Genomic DNA, 19,488 nt, shown 5'->3' on the forward strand with positions numbered 1-19,488 from the left:
AGACAGGGTCTCAGTAAGTTGCTTAGGGCCTTGCTAAATTTCTGAGTCTGGCCTTGAATTTGAGATCCTCTTGTATTGGCTTCCTCAGCCACTGGGATTGCAGGTGTGTGCCACCACAGCTGGCTCCATCATGCCTTTTTTTAAAAAAATTTATTTATTTTACAGAAGAATATACATTTGACGTATAGTACACAAATGGAGCACAGCGTCTCATTCCTCTGGCTGTAAATGGTTCAGAGTCACTCCAGTAGTGTAATCATACATATATATAGGATAATGATGTCTGTCTCTTTTTACTGTCCTTCCCTTCCCCACAACCACAACTTTCCCCTGACTCCTTTGACTTCCCTGTACACAAACCAGTGTCCCTTCATTTTTCCTTATCCCCCACCCCACTATGGATCAGCATTCACTTATCAGAAAAAACATTCAGCTTTTGGTTTTTTGGGATTGGCCTATTTCACTTAGCATGATATTCTCTAGTTCCATCCATTTACCTGCCTATGTCATAATTTCAGTTTTCTTTAAGGCTGAGTAATATTCCATTGTGTGTATGTATCACATTTTCTTCATCTTTCCTCTGTTGAAGGGCATCTAGGTTTGTTTCATAGTTTAGCTATTGTGAATTGAGCTGCTATAAACATTGATATGGCTGCATCAATGTAGTATGCTGATTTTAAGTCCTCCATCATGCTTTAATCAATAAAATTTGGTACTTTAATCATGTACTTGGTTTTGGAGTAATATTGGTTGTAATTTAATTTCTAGCATTTTGTGCTTCTTGGTTACTATTTATAACATATATATGATGTTTATTTTAATACTGAGTTCCTAAAATGTACATTACCAAGATACTTTATAATGCAGGTTTTATTCTTTTGCTTTTATTAAAAGCAAGTAAAAGTCAGTATATTTAACCTTTTATCTTTGTTTTTCAATTCTTAGTATTGCCTCTAAATTAACTTTGACTGAGCTAAATCAGATACTTTACCGATGTGAATCAGAAGAACAGGGAGATGGTGGAGGTTGCTATGACATACCAAACTGGTCTTCCCTTAAATATGCAGGTCTTCAAGGTAAGCTAGTATAAGAATAGACAAACTTTTTATTTTTCTTTTAAAGACATACAATGTCTTCCTTAAAGAAATAGAAGTATGGGCTGAGAGTACAACTGCCTGGGTTCAAGCTGTGACTCTGTTCCACACTCATTGACCTTTGGCAAGTAACATAATCTCTGTACCCCAGTTGCTGCCTCAGTAAGATGTGAATAATATTGACTAATTCAGAAGGCTTCATGAGGAGTAAATAAAATCATTCAAGTAAAACACTATAACCAGGGTGTAGCACAAAGTATTCACTCAGTAAATGCTACCTAGAATTACTGGCTCTGTGTCATTCGTTCAAATCATTTAGAATTCTTAAATATACTTTAACCTTAATTAATATTTTTTGACTTGGTTTATTATGTTCAAAAAGCAGAATATGTTTGTTTAGGCTCCAAAAGAAACTGAGTTATAAATATAACACATTCTTCTTTCTTCTTCATATAATGGACTAATTGGATTTTTGTTCTTGTTGCATATTTGTTTCCTCCTATAAAAGGAACTTACAGGGCTAGGGACATGGCTCAGTGGTGGAGTTCTTGCCTAGCATGCTGAAGGCCCTGGGTTTGATTCCCAGCCTCTAACGAGAGGGGGTGGAGAACAAACTTATATTAGTATATTATGTAGTTAGAGTATTTATAAGATAGATTACAGAAACAAAGTATTTAACTATGAGTTTATTATTAATCTATCTGGTTGGTAATATTTTCCCAGATTTTTGTATAAGAAATTTGGCTTATCAAGTCCATATTTCTGGTTCATATAGTTTGCCATTTGTCATGCCTCTTTTTTTGACCTTTATTTCTTTCTCACTTAACCCTTCTTTAAGGACCGGTTTCATTTTTATACCTTTCATAAAGCCTTTCTTTTTTTATTTTTTTATTTTTATTTTTTTAATGTTTTATTTTTATTGCAGTACCAGGGATTAAACCCAGGGGTGCTCTTCCACTGAGCTGCATCCTCTGCCTTTTTTTATTGTTTAATCTTGAGACAGAGTTGCATAAGTTGCCCAGGCTGACCTTGAACTTGCAATCCTCCAAACACAGCCTTCCAAGTTGCTGGGATTACAGGTGTGTACCATCATACCCAGCTGAACCTTTACAAACTACTGCTTTCTGCAGTAATTTCTTTGTTCTACAGATAGATACCCATTCCCTTTATTTACTATACTTTCTGGAATATATTACCTTATTTTGGTAATTATAATTTTTTGAATGTTTTTTATTGTATTTAAGAAGCAGGCTCTAAAACTAGACCTAGATTCCACTGAGTAGCTGCATAACCTTGGAGTAGTTAAACTCTCTTTGGTTCAGTTTTTTCATTGCAAATTGTCACTAATAATAGTATATACCACAAGGGATTGTTGATAGAATGAAGGGAGTTAATGCATTTAATACACTTAGACAATAGTGAGTTCATACTAAGCACTTGGGAAGTGTTTAACATTCTACTAAGATTATAACTTGAGAAAGAAGAATGTAGCTTTTAATCTTTTTTGTGATTCTTGTCTTCAGCTTTTATACCTCCTACTAAAGCAAGCACATAAGTTCTAGTAAATTTTTCTGAGACCTGTTGTATTTATTGGTAAAACAAATTATTTTGTTCTATTAGTAGTATGTAAATATACCTGTTAGTTGTTTTAAGCAGTTACTCTACTCCATTTTCACTCTAGCTGTTGTTCCTTCCTCCACACTTAATTCCATCCTTTTGGTCACTGTCAGATCTGTTTTCTGAAACACTGTTCCCATCATATTTCATTGTTCAAGAGTGGTACCAATATTTACTGAGCAACATTCACCTTTCACAAAAGTTTTAGGACATATGTAGAATGTTATTTTATACTGTCTTGCTTTCCATATTTTTTTTTGTATTTAAGGTTTATTTCCCAAATTTTTCTTCCCTTGAAGGAAAAACTTTATCTTAAATTTGTTTATTTCTCAGAATATTCCATATACACAGTTCATGGATTCATTAAATTCTAACTAGATTTAGTTGATATCACTGAAACCAAAATAACATTTTTAATAAGGTGGGAATTATTAATTTTTAATTTTTATTTTTATTGGTTCTTTTTAGTTATACATGACAACATAGTGTATTTTGATGTAACTATATAAGCAGGGAATGTATTTTATTCTAATTAGGACATCATTCTTATGGATGTACACCTTGGTGGGATTCACAGTGGGGTATTCATACATGTACATAGGAAAATTATGTAAGATTAATTCCACTTCCTTCTCTTTTTCTATTCTCCCTCCCTTCCCTCCATTCCCCTTTGTCTAATCTGAACTTCTGTTTTCTCATGACCCCGCCTTATTGTGGGTTAGCTTCCACATATCAGTGAAAACTTTTGCTTCTAAGGATTGGCTTATTTCCCTTAGCATGATAGTCTCCAGGTCCATCATTTACTGGCAAATGACATAAAGGCTGAGTAATACTCCATTGCGTATATATACCACATTTTTTTTTAACCCATTCATCTTTTGATGTGCAGTGAGATTTCATTTCCCTTCAGTGAGAATGGCAATTATCAAGAATCCAAGAAACAATAATAAATGTTGGGAAGGATATGGGGAAAAAGGTACACTTATACATTGTTGGTGGGACTACAAATTGGTGCAATCACTCTGGAATACAGTATGGAGGGAGATTCCTTAGAAAACTAGGAATGAAACCACCATTTGACCCAGCTCTCCCACTGCTTAGCAATTTAAGATCACATACTACAGTCATGCAGGCACATTATAGCAGCATAATTCACAGTAGCTAAGCTATGATTATCTTGTTGAATGATAAAAGAAATGCAATTGTTCGTTCATTGAATAACAGACTCTTCTATGTACACAGACATTCTAATGCATCTATTTGAGAATTTTGCCTAGTAATTAATAATTTTGCCTAATAATTAATAATTTTGCCTAATTGAGAATTTGCCTAATATCTCACTTTGATAATTTCTTACTTTGAAGTGCCTCCTCAGAGTCCCTCTAAAGCAAGCATTATTCTTCTTATCACCATAGGTATTTTTGCTTTCTCTGAGACCAGTTCTGTGATTTTCTTAAATCTTGCCCAAATAATAATGAATCTACCACTTTTTAACATGGAAAGATACAGGATTATCAATTTTTTCTCCTTTATGCCTTAAGGCAAAAATAAAAATGCCAGTTGACTTTGAATATTATAACATTAAAAAAAGTAGGCCACTGCCACAAGTTATAATTTTTGGAAAGCTTTGTATGAATTGTGGCAGTAGTCTCCCTCAACATGCCTTTACATCCTGGTTTCAGTCCATACAGCCACACTTTCCTCCTACTATGCTGAGTACCATTGTGGACTAAGTGGCCATTTTGTCTGCTTCTCTGTTCACTTCAAATCATCAGGGACTAGCCGTAACTCATCTATGGGATATTTTGACTCTATCAGTAATGCATCATGGTATATCTGAATTTTCACTGCTAATGTCCATATTGGCAGAAATAAGACCAAAGAATGACCTGGGGCATCCTTTGTGTGAAAATTTGATATCTGGAGATTGGATGATTGATTATGTCAGTGGCCGGCTTATTTCACGATCAGGAAATATTGCTGAAGTAAGTATTAAATAAGTAAGCTGTGTTCTAGTCCAAAATAAGCAAAGGCACAGTAAGAATTTTATATATATATATATATATATATATATATATATAATATTTACCTGTTTTTCTCCCTTCTTTGTGTTTCTAGTTTTAATACATGGAAATTTGATTCATGAATTATTGGATAGCACTGTTTCATGTTATGATTTATCTCTTAAAATATGTGTAGCCTGTGAACACACCAAATTAACTTTTAAAATTGTTTTTATAACAGGTTGGTAAATGGTTGCAGGCTATGTTCTTCTACTTGAAGCAGATCCCACGATAACTTATCCCATGTTACTTTGATGCTATATTAATTGGTGCATACACCAATCTTCTGGATGCAGCATGGAAGCAGATGTCAAGGTATAGCCAACAAAGCTTACGTAAATAGATGTGTTTGCATAGAAACTATAAACAGAGTCACTTTACACATGCTCTTAAAATACCAAAGCATGAATTTTGGAGACTCAGAGCTGGAAAAGTTTTTAAGTGGAGAGTAAATTTATTAACATCCTTTAGTCTGAATCATAGAGAAACAAACCCATTTAAAATTTGTTCTATATAAAATATGTTTGGGGAAAATTAACTTGTTTTATGTTATTTGTTTCTATTTATTTATTCATTGATTTGTTAAATTTAATTGATATAATGTTTAGAATATGTACATAGAGTTCTTTCTCTATTTTTCATCGATTAAAAGAAAAAATATTCTGGTATTATTATGAATGAATTCTGCCTTTTACAATGAAATTTTCTAAAATGCAACTACAAATGGAAGTGAACTGTGAGAGCCAGCAGGTTGATTTGGGCATGTTTTCAGATTTTTCAGAAAGAAAAAGCACTTCAATTCTGCCATTTGTATTACAACAAGGCCAGGAGTAAAGCCGGCTAAAATAATGAATGCCATAAAAGTAGTTCTGAAATCTAATCAAATTGAACATTTTTTCCTACTACATTACTATCTTTATACATTTGTGTGGAGAAATCATTTGAAGGGGAAAAACAGAATAAAACTGCTAAAAAGTATTGTATTTTTACAGATCATATTTTAAATCCTATCACTTTCATTACAGCTTTGTTCAGAATGGTTCAACCCTTGTAAAACATCTTTCATTGGGTTCAGTCCAAATGTGTGGAGTAGGAAAATTCCCTTCTCTGCCACTTCTTTCACCTTCCCTTCTGGATGTACCATATAGGTTGAATGAGATCACAAAGGAAAAGCAGCAGTGTTGTGCTTCTTTAGCTGCAGGTAGGAAATTTTGTAGAAGGTTAAAATGTATAAATCAATAGTATTCAAAAGGAAAACTTACAAGAAAAAGACTTTTTAAAAAAAATAATGAAGTTATCGAAGACTGTATGTTATTGCTTAGTAAAATTTCATAGACACTCCTAAAATACTAACCATGTTATTATTTAGTTATAACAGTATATGAGGCATTTATGTGGCATTTATGTATGTTTTTATTGTGTCTGGTTAATCCTTTTCTTCCAACTCATGGTATTATTTTAAATAATATTTAAAATATATGTTTTAAATCATTATTTTACTACCCATTTTCCTATATCTCTTCCCTGTTTTTAAAATAAACTTATCTAAAGATCATTAAAAGGTGTCCTATAAGTTACAAAACACAAAACTGATTTTAAATGATTATTATATGGGCAATGGGGTTGTGGTTCAGTGGTGGAATGCTTGCCTAGCATCTGTGAGGCTCTGGATTCAATTATCAACACTGCATATACATAAATAAATAAAATTAAGGTCCATAAACATCTAATAAATTTTTTTTTAAATATTTTTTCAGTTGTTGATAGACCTTTATTTCATTTATTTATACGTGGTGTTGAGAATCTAACCCAGTGCCTCACACATGCCAGGCAAGTGCACTAACCCTGAGCCAGAGCCCCAGGCACAAGTAATAAAAGTTTTAAGAAATTACTATTATTATGCATCCAGATGCTGTCAATTGAACATAAAAAACTTCCAGCCATGCTTATTGGCATCTGTTCCTGAAAGTAGATTAAAAAATTCAATCAAATAACAAATATGAGTAAGCAAAATAGGATAAAGAACAGGCTTTACTTTGAAATAAATTTCCATCATATTTCTGGAAAATATTTAATACTTGAGGTCACTGAAGTTGAGAATTCTCAAAACTTACCTGAAATATGTGAAATTGAAGAAAATATTATATATTCATGGCCCCCAAATTTAAATTTAAATGTCTTTAATTTTGTATCTGCATAGATCAAATGAAAAGGCTTCATGGTACCCAACAACTGCAATAAAAATTAACTTTTCATTTAGAATGATCATAAAAAAATCATAAAACTCTTTTTTGGGAGTGGAGATATAGCTCAGGGGTAGAGTACTTGCCAACTATGTGTGAGGCCCTAAGATCAATCCCTATCACCACAAAAATAAAAAAATAAAACAATTTTATTAAAGAATGAAATTAAAACTCTGGTTTAGTTCTATAATTGTTTCATATTTTCACTTGACTGTTTGATCTTCTAGTACCTGTCATTTCCCAATGAATCCATGCAAATACTCATGAAACTGAACTGAGCCATTGTGGGGAAGAAACATGCTGATATGAAGAATTTTAGGTTTTAGCCTATTTCATAGAAGCCTATTACATCAAATAGTAATTTCAGTCTTTTGATTGTATGCTGTTGCTGTTAAATACCCCTAATACATGCATTTATTTATAAATTGTATACCAATATATGTTAATGGTACCTGATACACTTACATACCAAGTATAGTATAGTAAGTAAATAGAAATTCGGGTATTTTCTTCTTGCATGGAATGTTTTGCCTAGTGCTTACTGGCAAAAATAGAATAAACTCAGATTTGCATGTAGGTTTTTTGGAGGTTCATTTTAAAATGGCTGGGAATTCATTTCTTTGGTGATGGTATTACAAAACATGTTATAATTATAAACTTTTATAATAATTGACAAAGCAGAAATTATTCCAAAGATATATGATCTATAAGTTATATACTCTCAGAGATGAAAAGGTTAATATGGGTGTGTGGGAAGGGAAGAATAGAAATTTGTTCCTTGGATTTGACAAAGGGGAGTGAACAGAAGCAGGGATGGGAATAGGAAGCCCATAGAATGAATTGGGCAGTAACTTTCCTGTGTACATTATGAACACATGACCAGTGTAACTCCACATCATGTACAACCACAAAAATGAGAAGTATTTTCCATGTATATATAATATGTCCAAATATACACTACTCTCATGTATATCTAAAAAGAACAAATTAAAAAAGTTAATAAAATATTTCCACGTATCAGTGATACAGATTTTATAGGCTTTCCTTTTTAATAAAGACAGACTGTATATATTTTAGGATATACAAATTTAAAGTCACCTTTGAATCTCTCTGTCTATGTTTCATACAAAATGTTGAATGGGTTAAACTATAGGAATGCTGTCTGACACAGACTGCTACATATATGTTAGCTGCTGTCATTGTCGTCATTATCAAAGTTAGTAGCCATCAATCATGCATATCAACCATTATTTAAAAATACACAGTGTGTGGTGAGATTGTGCCTAGTAAGAGTGAGGAACTGGGTTTAATTCTCAGTTCTGCATATAAATAAACAAAGTCCATTGACAACTAAAAAACATATTAAAAAAAACCACAGTGTGTTTAGGGAAACTCTGTACTATCATTTTGGAGATAGCATAGAAAAAATGTCTAATGTTGCCCTTTGTTCCAATATTTCTTTTTTTATTCTTCCTCTTCTTCTTTCTCTCTCTTTTTTTTGGGGGGGTCCCCTTGGCACTGGGGATTGAACCTAGGGTGCTTAACCACTGAGCCACATCTCCACCCTTTTTTAATTTTTACTTTGAGACTGGGTCTCACTAAATTGCTTAGGGCCTCACTAAATTGCGGAGGCTGTCTTTGAACTTGTGATCCTTCTGCTTCTATCTCCCGAATTTCTGGGATTATAGGCTTGTGCCACTGTACCTGGCTGCTTCACCATTTTTTGACTATTATTTTTTTTAGTACAAATAACAGATAACAATCATATTTCTTCAAATGTTTTATAAAAAAAAAACAACTGGACTGGGAATGTAAATCAGTGGTAGAGCACTTGCCTAACATGTACAAGGACCTTTCTTCAATCCCCTAAATCACAGGGAAAAAAATAAACTCAAATCAGTCTAAAAGTAAAATTTTAGAATTTTTCCTATTACATATCCTATTTTTATCTTATACATAAAAGTTGTAAATATCACAAATGTTCATTGTTTAGCATACAAAATCTCGTTTTCATTTGCAAAAAATTTTTATGAAAGTATAACACTTTTTAAAAATTCATTTATTTTTACTTTTCCTTTTTTGAGGGGGCAGGTAATGAAGGTTGAAACTAGGGGTGCTTTATAACTGAGCTTCATCGTAGCCCTTTTTTATTTTTTATTTTTATCCAGGATCTCATTAAGTTGCTTAGAGCTTTGCTAAATTGTTGAGACTGGTCTCAAACTCTCGAACTTCATGCTTCAGCATTCAAGATTATTGGGATTACAGGCTTGTGCCACCACACCCAGCCAAAATATATTTATTTTCAGTTGACAAACATTATATATATTTATTGTATACAAAGTATAACAGTATTAATTTGTTTTAAATTAATAGGAAATTTGGTAATATGTTTGACTCCAGAATAATAGAGTAATATATGTATTTAGTTGGTTATCATTCAGGTAATCATTTCATATTTAGATTTACTTATTATCCTTAAAGGCAGGGTAGAATCTTTAAAGCATGTACTTAGTATCATATTATATTACTTTATATGTTAAATATTTGATTTCTTGCTTTTAATTTATTAAAATAAAAGTTTTTGTCTTTTTAAAGATATCTTGAAATCAGTTGTGTAGCAATCTTGAAATCAATTGTCTAGCACTTGTTCTTGGGGCAGAGGATGTAACTCAGTGTGAAAGTGCTGGCATAGCATACAGGAGTCCCTGGGTATTATCCTTAGAATCTCAAAAAAAAAAAAAAATCTAGCACTGTTTTTTAATCTCCTTTGGGTCTTTTAAAAATCTGGTAAATCAGATGTGGTATTCCCAGCATCGGAAGCTGAAACTGGACAATGCCTGCACAACATAGAAAGAGCCTATCTCCAACAAACAAGCAAAAATAACCTGATAAGAATATAGAATTGGGGCTGGGGTTGTGGCTCAGCAGTAGAGCACTTGCCTGGCATGTGCGGGACCCTGGGTTTGATCCTCAGCAACACACATAAATCAATAAAATAAAGGTATGTGTCCAACTACAACTAAAAACGAAATATTTTTTAAAAAGAAGAAGAGTTACTCTGGGTGTGTTGGCACATGCCTATAATCCTATTGACTCAGGAGTTGGAGGCAGGAGGATCATGAGTTTAAAGCTAGCATCAGGAATTAATGCATGCTGACCCTAAGGAATGTAGTGAGACCCTGTCTCAAAATTAATAAAAAAGCCTGGAAATTTGGCTCAGTGGTTATATATATAAATTTCATTCCATAAAAGTTGACATACCAGGCATACATTTTGCAGATAATTTTAGTGTTTGCAGACACATTGTAACTTACTCTTCTACCCCATGTTTAGAGTAACTATTATTGTGTGATAATACAGTTTATTATATTTATATTTACATATATTTATCTTTTCTGTTAGGCTTACCCCATTTTTCCTCTGGTCTTTTCCGCTGCTGGGGAAGGGATACTTTTATTGCACTTAAAGGTTTACTGCTAGTTACTGGACGATATTTAGAAGCTAGGTAAGAAATCATCTAAAAAGTTGCAATGTAAGTTTATGTCTTAGTGTTTTCTATATGTTCTTCAAAACTTTCTACTGATCCATCTAATCTCAACATTTGAGAGGTATGTTTTCCATAAATTTTTAATTGGTATTTTTATAAATGTTCATTGAAAAATATAGGAAAAATTTAAAGGAGGGAAAACTCTTTGAATTTACCAAGTTCTATTCATTCATATTATAGGTTAGGTTATTTTCAGAATTTGTAAGTTTATTTTTATAAGGTAAAATTTTTGATCATTTTATGTCTTTTATAATGAAGTTACTGCTGGCTTGTTGAGTCTTACAGAAAAAAAAAAAAAAAGATAGAAGGTTTCCTTCTATTTGTTGCAAGCTTGTAAGCTCCAGTTTCCAGATTCAAAATAATCTTTTCTTATGTCACACAATAATATAAATAAATTTATTGGAGGTTGAAAAGAAAGTTCTGCAGCTATGTGATTCAGAATGTTCCACAAACCAGTACTAACACCATCACCTGAGAACTTGTTAGAAATGCCTATTCTTTGTGCCTATGGCAGATCCCCTGAGTCTTAACCTGGAGACGAAGAGGACAAGGTTTGTAGAAGAAACTGTATTCACATCATCTAGGTAGCAGTCACCAACTGGAAGTCTGGATAGGAAATGTGAAATGGAACAACTATTTTGACTAGCTATACCACAGGTGTGGTTTTCCTTTCTCCCTTTGTAGAGGTATTCATGGATCAGAAATCTTTTATTCAGTTTTCATGTGTATGATATTTTTCTGGATGGTCAAGATTGCTAGTACTCTCACCTTTTATTAATTGGGAATGTCATGTGCATCCGGACCCATTTGTATTTTAGAAAACAAAACTTTCCTATTGTACTATTGCTGAACAAACATTAAACTGAAACATAGAATTAATAAAATTTCTGAATGTTTTAGTTAGAAAGCATTAGAGTCTAGATGTTTTTAAATAACTTTTTCCAAGATCATACAGGTGGCAAAGCTAGGATTTAGAGCTCAGCCATCTTATTTATTAATTTTATGATCTTTCCAGAACACAACTCCATCTGACAAATGAGATACACCAAATCTTACATCTCATTTGGTATATGATAGTAGAATACTATTTTTAAATTTTAAATACCAATTTTTAAAATTGAGTGTTTTTTTAAATGTCAGCTTCTAGCCATCGGTTTCTTATATATATGCTTTGATTTGGTATGTTATAAAATAAAAGTTTATGCCTAATAATTATTTGGATTTTGAAATACTATGGATTTCAAAAGTAGAATCTAGAGCTGTAGGGAGCTTTAAAAATCACCTACCCCAATCCCCGACTGCACAGATGAAAAAACTGTTCCAAAGAGGGAAAGTCACAAATTGTTAGAGAAAAAGCCAGGGCTGCAACCAAAATCTCTTACTTTCAATTCAGTGCTTGTTTATCATATTATGACTGCTTTCTAAAAATATATACAAAAGAAATAAGGACAAGTGAGAAAATATTTCATGACACAGTCACCAAAAGTGAACATGTTTGTCTTCAGTTTTTAACAGTATGTTTTTATTTCAAATGATCCATTCAATTCTGTTGTTTAGGAATATTATTTTAGCATTTTCTGGTACCTTCACCTCTCCTCGGTGAAGGAATTTATGCCAGATACAATTGCCGGGATGCTGTGTGGTTGTGACTCCAGTGTATTCAAGATTACTGTAAAATGGTTCCAAATGGTGTAGACATTCTCATGTGCCCAGTTTCCAGAATGTATCCAACAGATGATTCTGCTCCTTTGCCTGCTGGAACACTGGTAAAGAGAATTTATTAAAACATTTTTCTTGAAATATGACTTATTTCCTAATACACAGTAAAAATAAAACTGCTTCTTGCCTAAAGAGCTTGTAACATGGTAGAAGAGATGATGTGTCCACATAAATATGGTCATTGCAAAGATGGACAAGTAGTACTATGCAGTGTCATACAAGGGAGAGAGGATTAGTAGGTGGGACTCAGGGAGAAGGACTTATAAAGTAGCTAAAATTTCACCTAAATGGACTCTTAAAACATGAGTTGGATTTTAGGAGAGTTTGTGGGGGGGTATGGGAAGACTTGAAAGATGAAAGGAACAGTGAAGCATATTGAGTTGAAGCACAGTTTAGGACATACTGCTCAGCCTAGTTTCAATTTCTGTGTAAAACACCTGAGGGTAGTGAGAGAATATGGAAAGGGTGAACCAGATGTAGAGGGCTTTGTCAACCAATCCAGGTAGTTCAGAGTCTATCTTATGAACAATGTTGAACTGATAAACATTTTTGAGTTTTTTTCCCCAATAGGGAATGTGCAATAATACTATGTTTTTGTCACTTCTGATCTACTTTTGTTATCATGTGTTCAGTATAAGACTTCAGGGGTGATGGAAACTGCTTCAGGGCTAGCATGTTTGTGTCTCCATGATGTTTATATTTACCATGAAGTACTCAAAAAACATTTGTCAAAAAATATTTCTTTATCTATGTTCCATTGTCCTACATGGGTTAATGTTATCAAGTAGGTATTTATTTTAGATCTATTTATTTTCTCACAATTTGGTAAAAGTTGCACAGTATTTTTATGTGCTTCATACATTTTATAACTATATCAAGAATTTTTATATGATAGATTCAGATTTATTTACAGGTTTTTAAAAAAATAAAGTATAAAGTATAATCAAATATACAAGGACTCTAAATTTCATTTTTAGTTTATATGCTTCACCTTATTTTTTAAAAATACAATTATATATCTGCCTATATGTCATCCTAAGTATTACTTTATTATTAATATGGACAAAGAAAATTATCTGTGGACTCTTTACATTCACTGGGATATTTTCTGAAGTCATCATACATTCCCATGTTTGAGAGTACCACTTTTGCACATAATTTAATTACTATTTCCTATATGTGCAGAGGAGTAAGAATATTTAGGTGCTAAATGACAAGCTAAACTCATTATTGTTTATTGTTCTGATAGAAACTATTCAAGCTCATCATTTCACCTATCTTCAAAATTACAAATTATTTTTTCACAGGCCTGAATAGTTAAAACTACTAATGTTAAATATTCATTTGACAGATTGTATTATTTTGTGTAGTGGGAGCTGCTGCTGCTTTTCCCTGGGCCTACTCCAATCCTTATTTCTCCCTCCAAATAAAAGTATGTGTTTTCACATTACTTAAGTTGTGGGATTTAGGAGAAGATCAGTATGTAGTTTCTAATAGAGGTCACATCCATTCTGTCTCAAACAGGATCAACCATTGTTTGAAGTAATACAGGAAGCCATGCAAAGACACATGCAGGGCATACAGTTCTGAGAAAGGAATGCTGGACCACAAATAGATCGAAACATGAAGGACGAAGGTATGGAATTTAACTCCATAGTGAATATTCACTGATGCAGAGAAATTCAGCCTTGTAATCATTCTGTCACTTTGCAGTAATGGGTGCAAAACCTTAAGATGTAACAATGAGAAAGATAACACTGTTTCTGATCTCACCTAGTTTTTAGTTTCTAGAGGAAATATGAAATTTCATATCATTCTAGTCGCCAATATTAATTGTAATATTGATGGTTACAATTTATAATGATAACATCAATATTTTTTTTAAAGAGAGAGAATTTTTTAATATTTATTTTTTAGTTTTTGGTGGACATAACATCTTTATTTTTATTTTTATGTGGTGCTGAGGATCAAACCCAGCGCCCCGTACATGCCAGGCGAGCACGCCTCCGCTTGAGCCACATCCCCAGCCCCAATAATATCAATATTAATTGCAATGAATTGAGTCATTATCTGGTAGGCATTGTACTAACTACTTAACCTATGTTGTTCCAATTTAATTCTCCCAAGAACATTTGGAACAAGTTATTTTGTTTTCATTTTTACTAAATGAGAAAATTGAAGAGTAGCCTACCCCAAACCACAGAGCTACTAAGTGGCAAACAATGATTTTTTTCCCTGGTCTCTCTCTTTGGCTTAGGCTCCTATAAAACAGTTTTTACAAAAAGGGTATATGTTAATCAAGTTAAAATTGATAAACTTTTAACTTCTTCCTTATTTTATGGCACACAATCATTACTAGCCAATGCAAGGTTGATTTTTTTGTTTTTCCCCTATTTCTCTTAGAGAATCATTCTAATGCATTTATTTTATATTTATTTTTATAAAACATGTATTATTTTATTTATATGTCATTTTAATATTTTGTTAGTGCATTAAATTTTGGGTTCATTTTGAGATAATCACATAAACATTTGCTCCACTTCAGTCCCTAGTACTTCTTCTTTTCTTCCCCTGTTCTCTCCACCTATGTTCACCCAGCCATATTCCCTTTCCTCTACTCTACTGGTTATTTATGTATTTATACAGTTTTAATTGGTGATTTATAGATGCACATAAAGGTGAAAATCATAATTTGGTCAATTGCATTGTACTCTTCCTCTCTTTTCCCATCCTGTCTTCCTCTCCCTCTGCTCCACTGATCTCCCTTCAATTTTCATGGTATCTGTACCCCTTTCTTTTTTCCTTGTTTCTGGCTTCTGCATATGAAAGAAAACAGTATACCCTTGACTTTCTGGATCTGTCTTATTTCACTTAGATGCTGTTCTCCAGTTCTATCCATCTAATAGAAAATGTCATGCGTATCCATTTTTTAACTTTATAGTTTAGAGAGAATTTGAGATTCATAAAAGTTTGCAAAAAAGTGATACATGGAGAACCATGAGCCATTCACACAGTTTCCCTCAGCTTCTCCCAGTGGGGATGTCTTATATAACTGAAGTATCTTTAGGAAATTGACATTAGTGTGATACTGTTAACTAGTCTATTAACTGTTAACTAAACCTGATTTGGTTTCTAGTTTTTACATTTTCTCATCTGTGTGTCTGTGTGTTTGTGCATATATGCTCACACTTGCATATATGTGTGCATGTAGCTCTGTGAAATGTGACTCCATGTATAACTTCATGTAACCATTACCGCAATCAAGATACAGAACTAATCCATCACCACAAAGGTCTTTGTGTCTGCCTTTATAGTTAACACCTACCCACTCTACTGCCATACTTGAACTCTAACAACTGCTAATCAATTCTCTCTATATATGATTTTATTATGTTGAGAATGTTATGTAAATTGAATGTACTTCATATAACCTTTTGAGTGGTTTTAATCATTAATCATAATGCCCTCGAGATCCATCCAAGCGGTTGCATGCATTGGTAGTTTATTTCTTTTTGTTGCTGAATAGTATTCCCTCTTAGTGATGTCAGAATTTATTTAACCTTTCATCCACTGAAGAACATTTAGGTACTTCCATTTTTTTACTAATACAACTAATATGACTATTTCATATGTAGATTTTTACATGACACATATGTTTCATTTCTCAGGGAATGCCCAAGGATATGAATCAGTCATATAATGAGTGCCTGTTTTATTTTATAAGAAATTGCCAAACAATGTTCCAGAATGGTTGTACCATTCTGGTTGATTTTCATCTACACTGAATCACCATTTGTTGTTATGGAGTTTTGTTTTGTTTTATTTTCAAAGAAGTGCTAATGGTTGTGTAGACTGCTATACAATATTTGCATTTCTATAATGTTAAACATCTTTGCATGTACTTATTTGCCATTTATTGTCCCTAATTGTGTCATTTGATTATTTTCTAATTGGATTGCTGGTTTTTTGACTGTTAAGCATTTTAAAAATATTGTTTTAAAATTTTTATTAGGGCTGGGGATGTGGCTCAAGCGGTAGTGTGCTCACCTGGCATACATGTGGCCCAGGTTCGATCCTCAGCACCACATACAAAAACAAAAGATGTTGTGTCCACCGAAAACTAAAAAATAAATATTAAAATTCTCTCTCTCTCTCTAAAAAAATAAAATAAAATAAAATTTTTATTATAAAATGTCCAAGTTTAGCCATTTGTAAGTGTGCAGTTCAGTGGCTTTAACTACATTCACATGTTGTGTAGCCATCATTACTATCCATCTCCAGAACTTTTTTGTCATCCTAAACAGAAACTACCCAGTAAACAATAAGTACTCATTCCCCAGCTCCTAAAAATTGCTATTCTACTTTCTGTGTCTATGTATTTAACTATTTGAATGTATTTGTCCAGTGTTTGTTGCTATAACAAAATACTTGAGGCAGGCCACTTTATAAAGAAAAAAATTTGTTTAGCTCAAAGGTTTGGAGGCTGAACGTATAAGCTGAAGCATGCCTGTTGAGTTTGGCCTCTGGTGAGGACCCTCTTGGTTATATCACATCATGCCAGATAACCTCATACTGGGAGAGATTATTTATGGGGGAGATCCCATGACAAGAAGAAAGGCAGAGATTTAGGGGTCAGGATCATTCTTATTCTTTGGAACTTAAGCCACTCTGAAAGGCATCATTGATCTTTTCCAATGGTAATGTCTCCAGTGACTTAACCACCTTCATCAGGCCATACCTCCTAAAGCTTCCAGCACATTTAAATCATAGCATCTGTGTACCTCATATAATTGAAATAATAATATATTGGCCCTTTGTTTCTGGCTTATTTCATTGAGCATATTTTTTTTACAGTTCAACCATGTTGTGTGTGTATCAGAATTTCATTCCTCTTTTTTGTTGTTGTTTTTTGAGATTTTTTTGTGATAAAAATTTCTAAAATTAAATTTTCCATCTAAAATTTATAAAAACTAGAAATTATAACCAAAATAAGCTGGAAGAAAAAAAATCCTCTTAAAACTTACAGAGATTCTCTTCCAGACTGTTTCCATGATTTTTCATTAGAGAATCTCAATGGGATAGAAGGTCTTTATATGCCAAACAGAAATAAAGGACTTCCCCTTGTTGGTAAGTATTCTCCCCACATCTCTGGCTTCTCAATGAAGCAGGCCAACATTCTCAAACCTGAAAGGATGCCACTTGTTCTGTAGGCATTTGTCTTCTGGCACCACACCGCTATGTGCCAAGTCTTCAGCTGGGTTCCAAGAAGACCATACATTTTTAAATTGCAAATCTGTGCTAAGTATATAAGACAATGACTGACAGGAAAAAAATATTTTTTGATTACAAACTCAATCCATGAGGTTTATATATCAGTGGGAGAAGTTAGAAATTAATTCCCCTCTCCCCTCCCCCCCAAAAACCCCAGCAAATAGCAAACAAGTTTCCTTGGAAATCACAGTCACATGTAGAGTGTACCCTAGAATAGAGAAGGGGCAAAACAGTTGCCACCCACTTTCATCAAATACTGGATTTATTTAAGGGTGGAGAAAAAAGGCAACTTTCCAAAAGGCTGTGAGGGAAAATCTGTTCCAAGCCTCTCTCCTTATTTAGTTTGGGATCTTCATGTTCACATGGCATTTTTCCTATAGTTCACATCATCTTCCCTTTGGGTATGTCTGTGCCCAAATCTCCTCTTATAAAAATACCAGTCAGATTGGATTAGGGTCCACCCTAATGATCATTGTAACTTGATTACCTTTGTGAAGTTGAGTTTCTAAATAAAGTCACATTCAGATACACTGGAGGCCAGGATTACAATTTTTAAATTTGTGGTGAGGGATCCATTCAAACAAAATCAAAAATGTTTAGTTTTGAGAAGTATTTATATACTAATGATGGCATTCCTTTTTTATTTTATTTTTTATTTTTTTTATTTATATGTGACAGTGGAATGCATTACAATTCTTATTATACATATAGAGCACAATTTTTCATATCTCTGGTTGTATAATAAGTATATTCACACCAATTTTTGATGGCATTCCTTTTTTAAAATAATTTACAGTCAGGCATGGTGTTGCATGTCTGTAATCCCATGGCTTGAGAGACTAAAGCAGGAGGATTGCCAGTTGAAAGCCAGCCTCAGCAAATTAGTGAGGCCCTAAGCAACTTAGCGAGACCCTTTCTCAAAAAAAAAAAAAAAAGAAAAGAAAAGAAAAAAAAATTACAAATGTATTTATTGTGCTATAAAATATTCCTCCCATATTCCCGCTCCCTATCCCACTCTAGATAGGGCAGAGGGGTTGGAAGGGAAGGGAGGGGGCATAGGTTATTAATGATGGTGGAATGTGAGGATCATTATTATACAAAGTACAGGTATGAAGATATGAATTGGTGTGAATATACCGTGTATAGGACCAGAGATATGAAAAATTGTGCTGTATATATGTAATAAGAATTGTAATGCATTCCACTGTCATATATAAATAAAAAAGAGATATAAAATATTTATGTTTTTATTAATTTAATCTGCTTCTAGGTATCTAGCCTATGAAATAATCTAAAACACACAAAAAAGTCATATGATGATATTGAGCCTATCATCATTTATAATTATATAAAAGGAAGAAACAGCCTTTACAATTAACAGAAAATATTTACATTGACCAGAATGAAAAAATCACAAAATTATACTTATGACACACAAATGTGAAATCTAGTAAAAAAAAAATATTTGGATATAAGCCATTTATAAAAATATTACTGTATAAAAATATTAGAACAAAATATATGTCTTCTGATTTTAAAATATGATTATGGTTTTATAATTTATGATTTTAAAATATAATATTACATATAAAATATATTAATATGTTAATATTAATATAATGGCACCATTTTTAACATAACGTAATGAAACTTTGAGTTTCTAGGTAACTCACTACACTCATTGGCAAATATTGTATGTTCAAAATTACATTTAATATATTAATTTAAAATCATTAATTTATTATTTCTAGCAGTAACATCCAAATACCAACCCTGCTAACCCAAGTTAACTGGAAACAATCACTTATAGTTCTCTTATCATTCAGTGAATCAATAGAAATAGATTTTATATTTAAATAACATATTTTGTGATATCTTTGAATTAATTTCATTTTTCATTTCAACTTACAGATAGTGGTATAAATTCTACCTCA

General features: G+C 32.7%; 1 pseudogene; it reads left to right on the forward strand.

The window, feature by feature from the left end:
• LOC143404267 (glycogen debranching enzyme-like) overlaps positions 1 to 19,488 on the forward strand; it is a 51,791-nt pseudogene that overhangs the window by 18,854 nt on the left and 13,449 nt on the right.

Source organism: Callospermophilus lateralis, chromosome 7 (assembly GCF_048772815.1).
Source record: "Callospermophilus lateralis isolate mCalLat2 chromosome 7, mCalLat2.hap1, whole genome shotgun sequence".
Taxonomy (NCBI): Eukaryota; Metazoa; Chordata; class Mammalia; order Rodentia; family Sciuridae; genus Callospermophilus; species Callospermophilus lateralis.